A 7543-nucleotide genomic window follows, 5' to 3' on the forward strand; every position below is an offset into this window, starting at 1 on the left:
ATTTGGTAGATTAAGTGGGCAGAAATAATAGTTTTTTAAGTTATGCTGTGAAGGAAAATGGGACAATATTACAAAATGAAAGAGGGCAGTTATACTTCAGGTCAATTCAGGTCCACAAAGTGGAATGTTATTTTCAATAAATAAACAAACTAATTAAGGATGTTTGAATTATTTTTTGAATGATGTTTTTTTGTGTTTAAATACCCCTCCATTTTTCTAAAAAGACATTTTATAAACACCTTGTCTGACAGCGAGCAAAAAACATGCTTTAAAAATGGCATCTCAGTTTCTGTGGTGCAGAAAACATGCCATGCAGTTACTCAGAGCTCAGCCTACCATTACCAGAATGTTTAGTGGAATTACTTGCAATATGAGCAACAGAAGCCTGTTAAAGTTTGTGATAGACACATACGTTGCCCCAGAATTTAGACCCTGACGTGGATTTGAACACGCACCTTCTGATCTCGCGTCACAGATGCTCTACCGTGCGCCACAGACTCTGTTATAGGCTGACAGAGGCTTGTTGCGTGAAGGGGGTGGAGTCTGCCATCTCTGATTGCCTTGTTATGCCTGTTTTCCACTGTCCTGTATCTCCTACAGAAAAAAAAAAAATCTTTCTTCAGTGACATACATCAGATGGAAGTGCATTGCACCACAAGTTTGCCTTTTTGTTTCTGCCTTTAAGAAGAAATAATGGAAACAGTAACTATGTCTAAAAAACACATTTCACAGTTACTCTGTATTGTGTCTTTGAGTGACAGAATATTTTGTTGTCACATGGTCCCGTTGGCTGCTCATTCCATATTCAGAAGTGCAATAAGTTAAAGAAGAATTGCATCGATTGTGCTATATGGATTTTCCCCTGTGGCTAAGATAGTGTGTTATATTTTATATATCCATATATTATCCCTAATGAGGGTCCTCTGAACTGTCACACCAAAGAGCACTGTCCAGTGTATCTAAATCATTCAGTCATAACAGCAACGATTTGTTGTGGGAAAAAAAGCACCTTTGTAAAGGCCCAGAATGTTAAAATATACTAATGTAGAATGTGAAAAAATATAACTGTCTCGTAGTGAGCTATAGATAAATGATGGCCTTTAAATGGGAGTCATTGTGCTGCATAAAATGATTGTACTAACCACAAAACAAGATAAATATAACCTGTGGATGAAGACATATTTCTTTGGATTTCTTTAAAAAGCTCGTCCAGGTATGTTTTGTAATTTATTAGATAATGTTGACTGTTCTCTCAATAACTAATAATAATTGAATTACATTATAGAGGCACAAACATTACAAATGAGACATGATGAACAATAAGATTACTTGTGCTTTTATTTACACTGGCGACGGCAACACCTAAAGACCTTTACTGTGTCCTTACCTCTGTCTGTTCATCCCACTCTTATAAATGTGAAATATAAACATATTTTTGGCCATCACTTAAATTCATAATCATATGACAAAATACATATTTTTTGTTGAATTTCCTCAAAAGTCTGTACATTTCACCATTATTGGAGGTCAAATGATATATATATATTGTATACAGTACTGTGCAAAAGTTTCAGGCACCACCAGCTCTGTTGTTTTTTCTGTCTGTCAAATTCTGTGATCATTGGAATTTGGAATGAAGTGATGCGACTTAAAGCTGGTCTTATATATTAGCGAGCTGCAACTCATGCAACATGTGTATATAATGCTCAAGCATGTCTTGAATAAACCTGGTGTAATAGATGTTTTTTACAGCAGATATTTCTTTAAATGAAATAGTAGGACAAACACAGGATTTACCAGTTACATTAATTAAGGTTCCACTCCAGTATTAACAGAGCTGTGTTATTGTTCAAGTGTAAGGGTTTCTTTTTTTTTTAAAACAACAAAAAACTGCATACATATATTCTGGATGTGTTCCAGTAAGGTCAAATAGAAATAATTATCCTCTATTGTCGTTATAGCATTGCTAAAACAACAAATCAGATGGTGGCCTAAGACTTCTGCACAGTACTGTATATATATATATATATATATATATATATATATATACTGTATATATATATAAGAATATCTGATGCTGCTACTAACGGAGAAACCCTAACACCCTGAGACTCAATGAGGCCAAATGACCAAATTCTTATCATCCTTCTGTCCAGTGTATGAATGTTTGTGTATTCTGCATTATCATCTTCTTCGTCAAGTTAACAGTTAATTGGTAGGATGCTGTGGATAAAGTTCATTAGCAGAAGAGGCTGTGATAAGCAATCTTACAGAAGAGGCAAGAAAATCAAGGCCGGAATATCAATGTGTGACCAAATGAGGTGGGATGCAGGAGGTTTGTGGCCCACTAACACTAACGCTCCTGAGGGATCTTCAGAGTCAGAGAAAAGGCCGGCACGGGGTTAGTAAAAGCCCATTATTACCGGAAGCTTAATTTGCTTACACATTAAAACACATTACTTACAGTCATGTACACCACACTCAAAATGAAGAGGTCAACCAAGTAAACAAGGTTAACAAAAATGATGTGCAGCAGGAGTGAATACATTAGAATTACACACCGAGCGTGTACAATGCAATGCAAGTCAATTAATCCTATTCACAGGCTTAAGGAGTCAAACCACATGATTCTCAGGAGTTTGTGAACTAACCTCTAATCATTTCTGGCTTAGTCATTGTGTCGATATACAGGTTTAATCATTCACTATTTTTACACATACTGTCGGTATGTAAAAAGTGGGAATGGCAGTATTGCTCCAACATTTAAGTTTCTCTAAACATCTCTGCTGTTCTGTTGCATGTTGAACTAATAGCTTTACTACTCTCACATGTGAACTACATCAAAATGGAAATCTAAATGTAGATGCGATGTACAATTGAGGGGCACATTTAACCACCGTGCCCTTTCAGGTGACTTGGTGACAAATAAATTGGTTTTCTGAGCCATTACATCATATTCTACCATGTTTTGTTTCTTCATTAATAGAGGTCACAGCGAGGCGGATTGACTGTCCCCTCATGTCTTCCATTATCTGTGCGAATGGTTTCATCTAACGTCATGTAAATAAAATAACCAAGGTGAAGCTGAAGGGGAGCTTTGGCGTGTGAAAGCCTAACGTCTTTTAGACGGAGTAATCCCATTAATGATTTATTCTTTTGGCTGGCAAAAATCACACTTTTTGCCTCATACTCATTAGAGATTAAGTAAATCTTAAAGCATGTCAAAATGTTCTTGTTACTGAAGGGGACAGTGTTGACATTAATCATGCGGGTTGTGCTGATTAGTAATCAGATCATCTTCCAAGGGGTGATTTATATTCACGCAATTTTAACTAACTATCAGAATTGGGATGTAGGATGAAGATAAACTATACAGTTTGCACCTTGGTGTGCATCTAAACATATATCAGGCGAGGCAGCACGTTTGCCCTCTGAGCCTCATGAATCAACACAGTTGTCGAGTGAATTTTGAATCCTTAATAATTAAAGTTTTACAGTATCTTTTCTACATATCCATCAAAACTTTGCTTTGTGCTGTGTAAGAGTATCTAACATGATAGCTGTCATTTGGATTGTCATATTAAAGACAAACACAATGACAAGAGGACACTTACAGCTATAGGTAAAATATACACAATTTACACAATGCAACAACTTGTATGTGAGAGAAACTTCTAATCTTCAACCACCTTTATGTTTAATTACTCACATATTCTTATAACCAGACCTGGTGTTCAATATAAACAGCCATGACTAGATACCAAAGCGCCAAAACTTAACTCATCACTGACTCCAGAGGTTCCATCATATAGGTCATCTCACCTGATCATCAAAAATCTCAGTTACATTCATATTCTTATTCTTCGCTGACAAAGATTAATGGGGTAGTCCACTCTGAGCGTGGATGTTACCTTTAGGCCTGTTTGGTTAAGGTGGAGTTCAGTGTCGACCCTTTAGGCTCAGGGTTCATCTGGCCCAGCAAGCTGGAACATCTGCAGTCAGGTCCTTGGGCTGTAGGTTTTAGTACGGACTATCCTTGTCCTTGTCCCCTCATGTGGTTTAAGCCCGCCTGCTGAAGTGGTGTACCGGGGTGTGACGCTTGGATCCATCACGTGAGAGTTTTGGAGGATGGATAAGGGCCAGTGGTGCATGGTTCAGGTGCAGCAGACAGCAACCAAGGGATTACCCCCATCTATCCAGAGCCCCCCCTACACCTCCAGGTCATCTCACCTGATAATCAAACATCTCTGTCATATTATAGATAAAGCAAATGACGGCGTAAAGAAATCGGAAGTCTGCTCAGGTCATTGACAGAGCTTTTCAGATGGATCCTTCATGTTAGCATTTTACTACTGTGCTGTAACTTTGGGTGAGTCACACAGTTGACAGTTTGCATGAATCACCAGCATAAACATGTTGGTTTACGCTGATAATTCATATTTCATACATATTTTTTTTAACATAAACAAAGAGGCTGTTAAATTTAAGTGTGACACTCAATTTAAATGGCATTGCAAATTGAATTCATCAATATGTTACTGCCCTCCAGAGATTGAGTTGTAAACTGGTGAAAACACATTTTTGAACTGCATTGTGGGTCTTGTGCTTTGCGTGGCTCACACTGTGTGCAGCAAAAGTCAAAGAATGTTCCAATTTCCTAATCATAAATCCATAATCTTGCATTAAGAAAATATTCCAGCACTCTGGAAGAAGTCCTTCCCCATTGTTGCCACAGTTTGTGTCTGACAGAATGCACTCAACAATGTTGGACACCTGAGGTTTCTCCCATGTTTCCCAAGGGGGGACATGGGAGAACTGCACAAAACAAGGGGTTTTGTGCAGTTTAAGGGTCTAAGGACAGAGGGTGTTACTTGCTGAGAAGACTGTAAAGCCCTTCAGGGCAAACTGTGTTTGTGATGTTGGGCGATATAAATAAAATTGTCTTGACTTGACTTGACCATGTTGCCATTGCTTTAGCAACATTAGCAAGTCCCGCTGTGAAATCGACCTCAGGCATTACACTGGTGACTTCTGAGAGCATCTCCCATCTCCAAGTATCAGACAAATCCACTGTTGAGCATGAAAGCATCATGTGTGGGTGCAGCATCCATCACTTTGACTGGAGCAGATGAGAGGGAACACATGACACCCATTTTAGCTTCACTCCACTGTATGAGAAGTTGATTTTACCTATTTTAATTGTTTTATTATTGTTTATTTTTTAGGTCTAGGATACTTATTTTATTTTTATCTGATGTACATCACTTTGTTTCAGCTCTTTCTGGGTTTTTTTGGGATTGAATTGGATTAATTACTTATCACATAACTGGAACCAGTTTTCTCTGTGTTCTCCAGTTTCCTCCTACAATCCAAAACATGCAGATTTGGGGATTAGGCAAATTGGACACTCTAAATGTACCGTAGGTGTGAGTGTGAGAGTGGATGGTTGTTTGGCTCTATGTGGCCCAGTAATGGACTGGTGACCTGTCCAGGGTGAACCCTGCCTTTCACCCTTTGTAAACTGGGATTGGCACCAGCTGCCCCTGGGAACCTGTGTCCATCATTGGCATCATCGTTTGATAAAAGCCATAGTTTTGATTCTGTCTGTCACCGCTCACCACTTGCATTCCTGCTGTATACCAGACATTATAAATGTTATATCTATAGGCATCTGCGAGTGCAGAGGGTCTTTTCATGTTTTCACAGCAGCAGTGAATATCTCAATATTCCCATTGGACTGTGACGTTCAGAAATCCTAAACATGTACAAGAAGAGCCAATGTTTTATGCTGCTGCCAGTGCTGTGTGCTATCTCAACCGTCATTGTAAAGAGAATATGGTATATGTGCTCATCTAATTGAATCTGCTGCAAATAGGACACATCCCCTCTGGGCACACGCCGCCTGACGCCTCTGTAAATGCGAATTGGTCCAAGATTTCACTGGTATTGCATATAAAACACTGGTTTAACAGTGTTGCTGCTGCATATTCTCAGCTCATTGGGAATGGGCGGCACATCTGACGTGGCGCTTGAAGAGCTGTCATCTTTGTCAGACAGAGCACGTTCTCTAATCTGCTGCCATTTCCCTGGCCAAGGAGGTGCAGTGTGGCCAAGTGTTACCTGAAAAGTGAGCAGAGTATGTTTGTCATGGGAAATTGCTTTGCACCAGTTGACTCGAGCAATAGCTCAGGAATCTACTCAATCAGATCTTTCATCAGCCATCAGAGGGCCATTAAAGGCAATTTTCAAAAGCTATTTTCAGCTGGCATTTGATAATAGTGCACGCTTTGTTACAGACATGTTTATTTACCTTGTTTTCACTTTCAGAAAAATAAAATAGGCCTTAACTTAACACTGTTTGTGGCCTGTGTTAATCCCCCCACATGTTTTGACATGTGGAGTTAAAGGCCACCTTGTTCTCTGATCCGTTTCCATTGTAATTTGATGTTGTGTTGGTCAATCCAACTTTACAGTATGTTAAAAAAAAAGAATACATTCATTTTATGTGTTTGTTGCAGAGGAAGCATTTACGTCTTTCCACTTTTTAGTTAACTTTTTAATGAAATGTATGGAATGGAAATTTGCCCAACCATTTCCACACAACTGGTCCTATATCAGCAAGTTGCTTGTATATTGTTTGTATTTGAGACCGTTGAGATGTTGATATCAATCTGAGTGATGAGCGCTTCGATCAGCGACATAGATATAGCTGTTAAAACAACGGAGAGATTTTCGATATTTTTGTATCTGTTACAAATGTAATTCAGGATAGTTGTTGAGGGCTTAATGTGCATGGCTAATCATTAGAAAGTATGTGTTAATTCTGCGGTATTACTTCTAGTTCATTATACAGACAAATGAAGCTCAATTCCAGACTAAACCGTATCTATTAAGCTTTAATGAGAAGCTTGAGGAATGCATTATACCACGGTATCGCCAACCAACCGCTATCTTCTTTTCTCCTCTTCTGTCAGTTGTCTAAACACCCCCATTGTCTTTTCTCTGAAGAATATTTTGACTAATGATTAAGACCTATAAGCAATCCTTACTGCTGATGAGACTCCACTTTCTGAAAAGCTGCTGTTCTCTGATTTCTGTGCTCTGTAAATCTGTTTCCATATTATATCTTATGTATTATCCTTCACTCAAGATACCCTTAAAACCAGACACCATCATTTATTTAGGAGCATTTGTTTTTTCCCCACTATTTGCCAACAGTAAAGCATGTTGCAGCATCATTCTCAATTTTGTAATCATAGCAAATGGTCTCTTCTTTTTTGTATCTTCGTTTCGGTTATCTTTTTTTTAAAAGATTGGAGTGTTGCATCATGCACTCACAACTGTACAGATGGTGAAGGTAATGTAGGTACATTTAAAACAATTTACAAGAAATGAAAGCTCTGAACAAACAACAAATCAAGTAACGAGATGCTGCAATTAAAAGACACATTAACAATACAGAGTAAATGACATTGTTCTCCATAAAGAGGAAATGGGGGAGAGAAGACTGAGTGTTGCCATGGTGATGCTAGGCAGTCAATAG

The sequence above is a fragment of the Solea solea genome, chromosome 15 (genome assembly GCF_958295425.1).
Source record: "Solea solea chromosome 15, fSolSol10.1, whole genome shotgun sequence".
NCBI classification, from domain to species: domain Eukaryota; kingdom Metazoa; phylum Chordata; class Actinopteri; order Pleuronectiformes; family Soleidae; genus Solea; species Solea solea.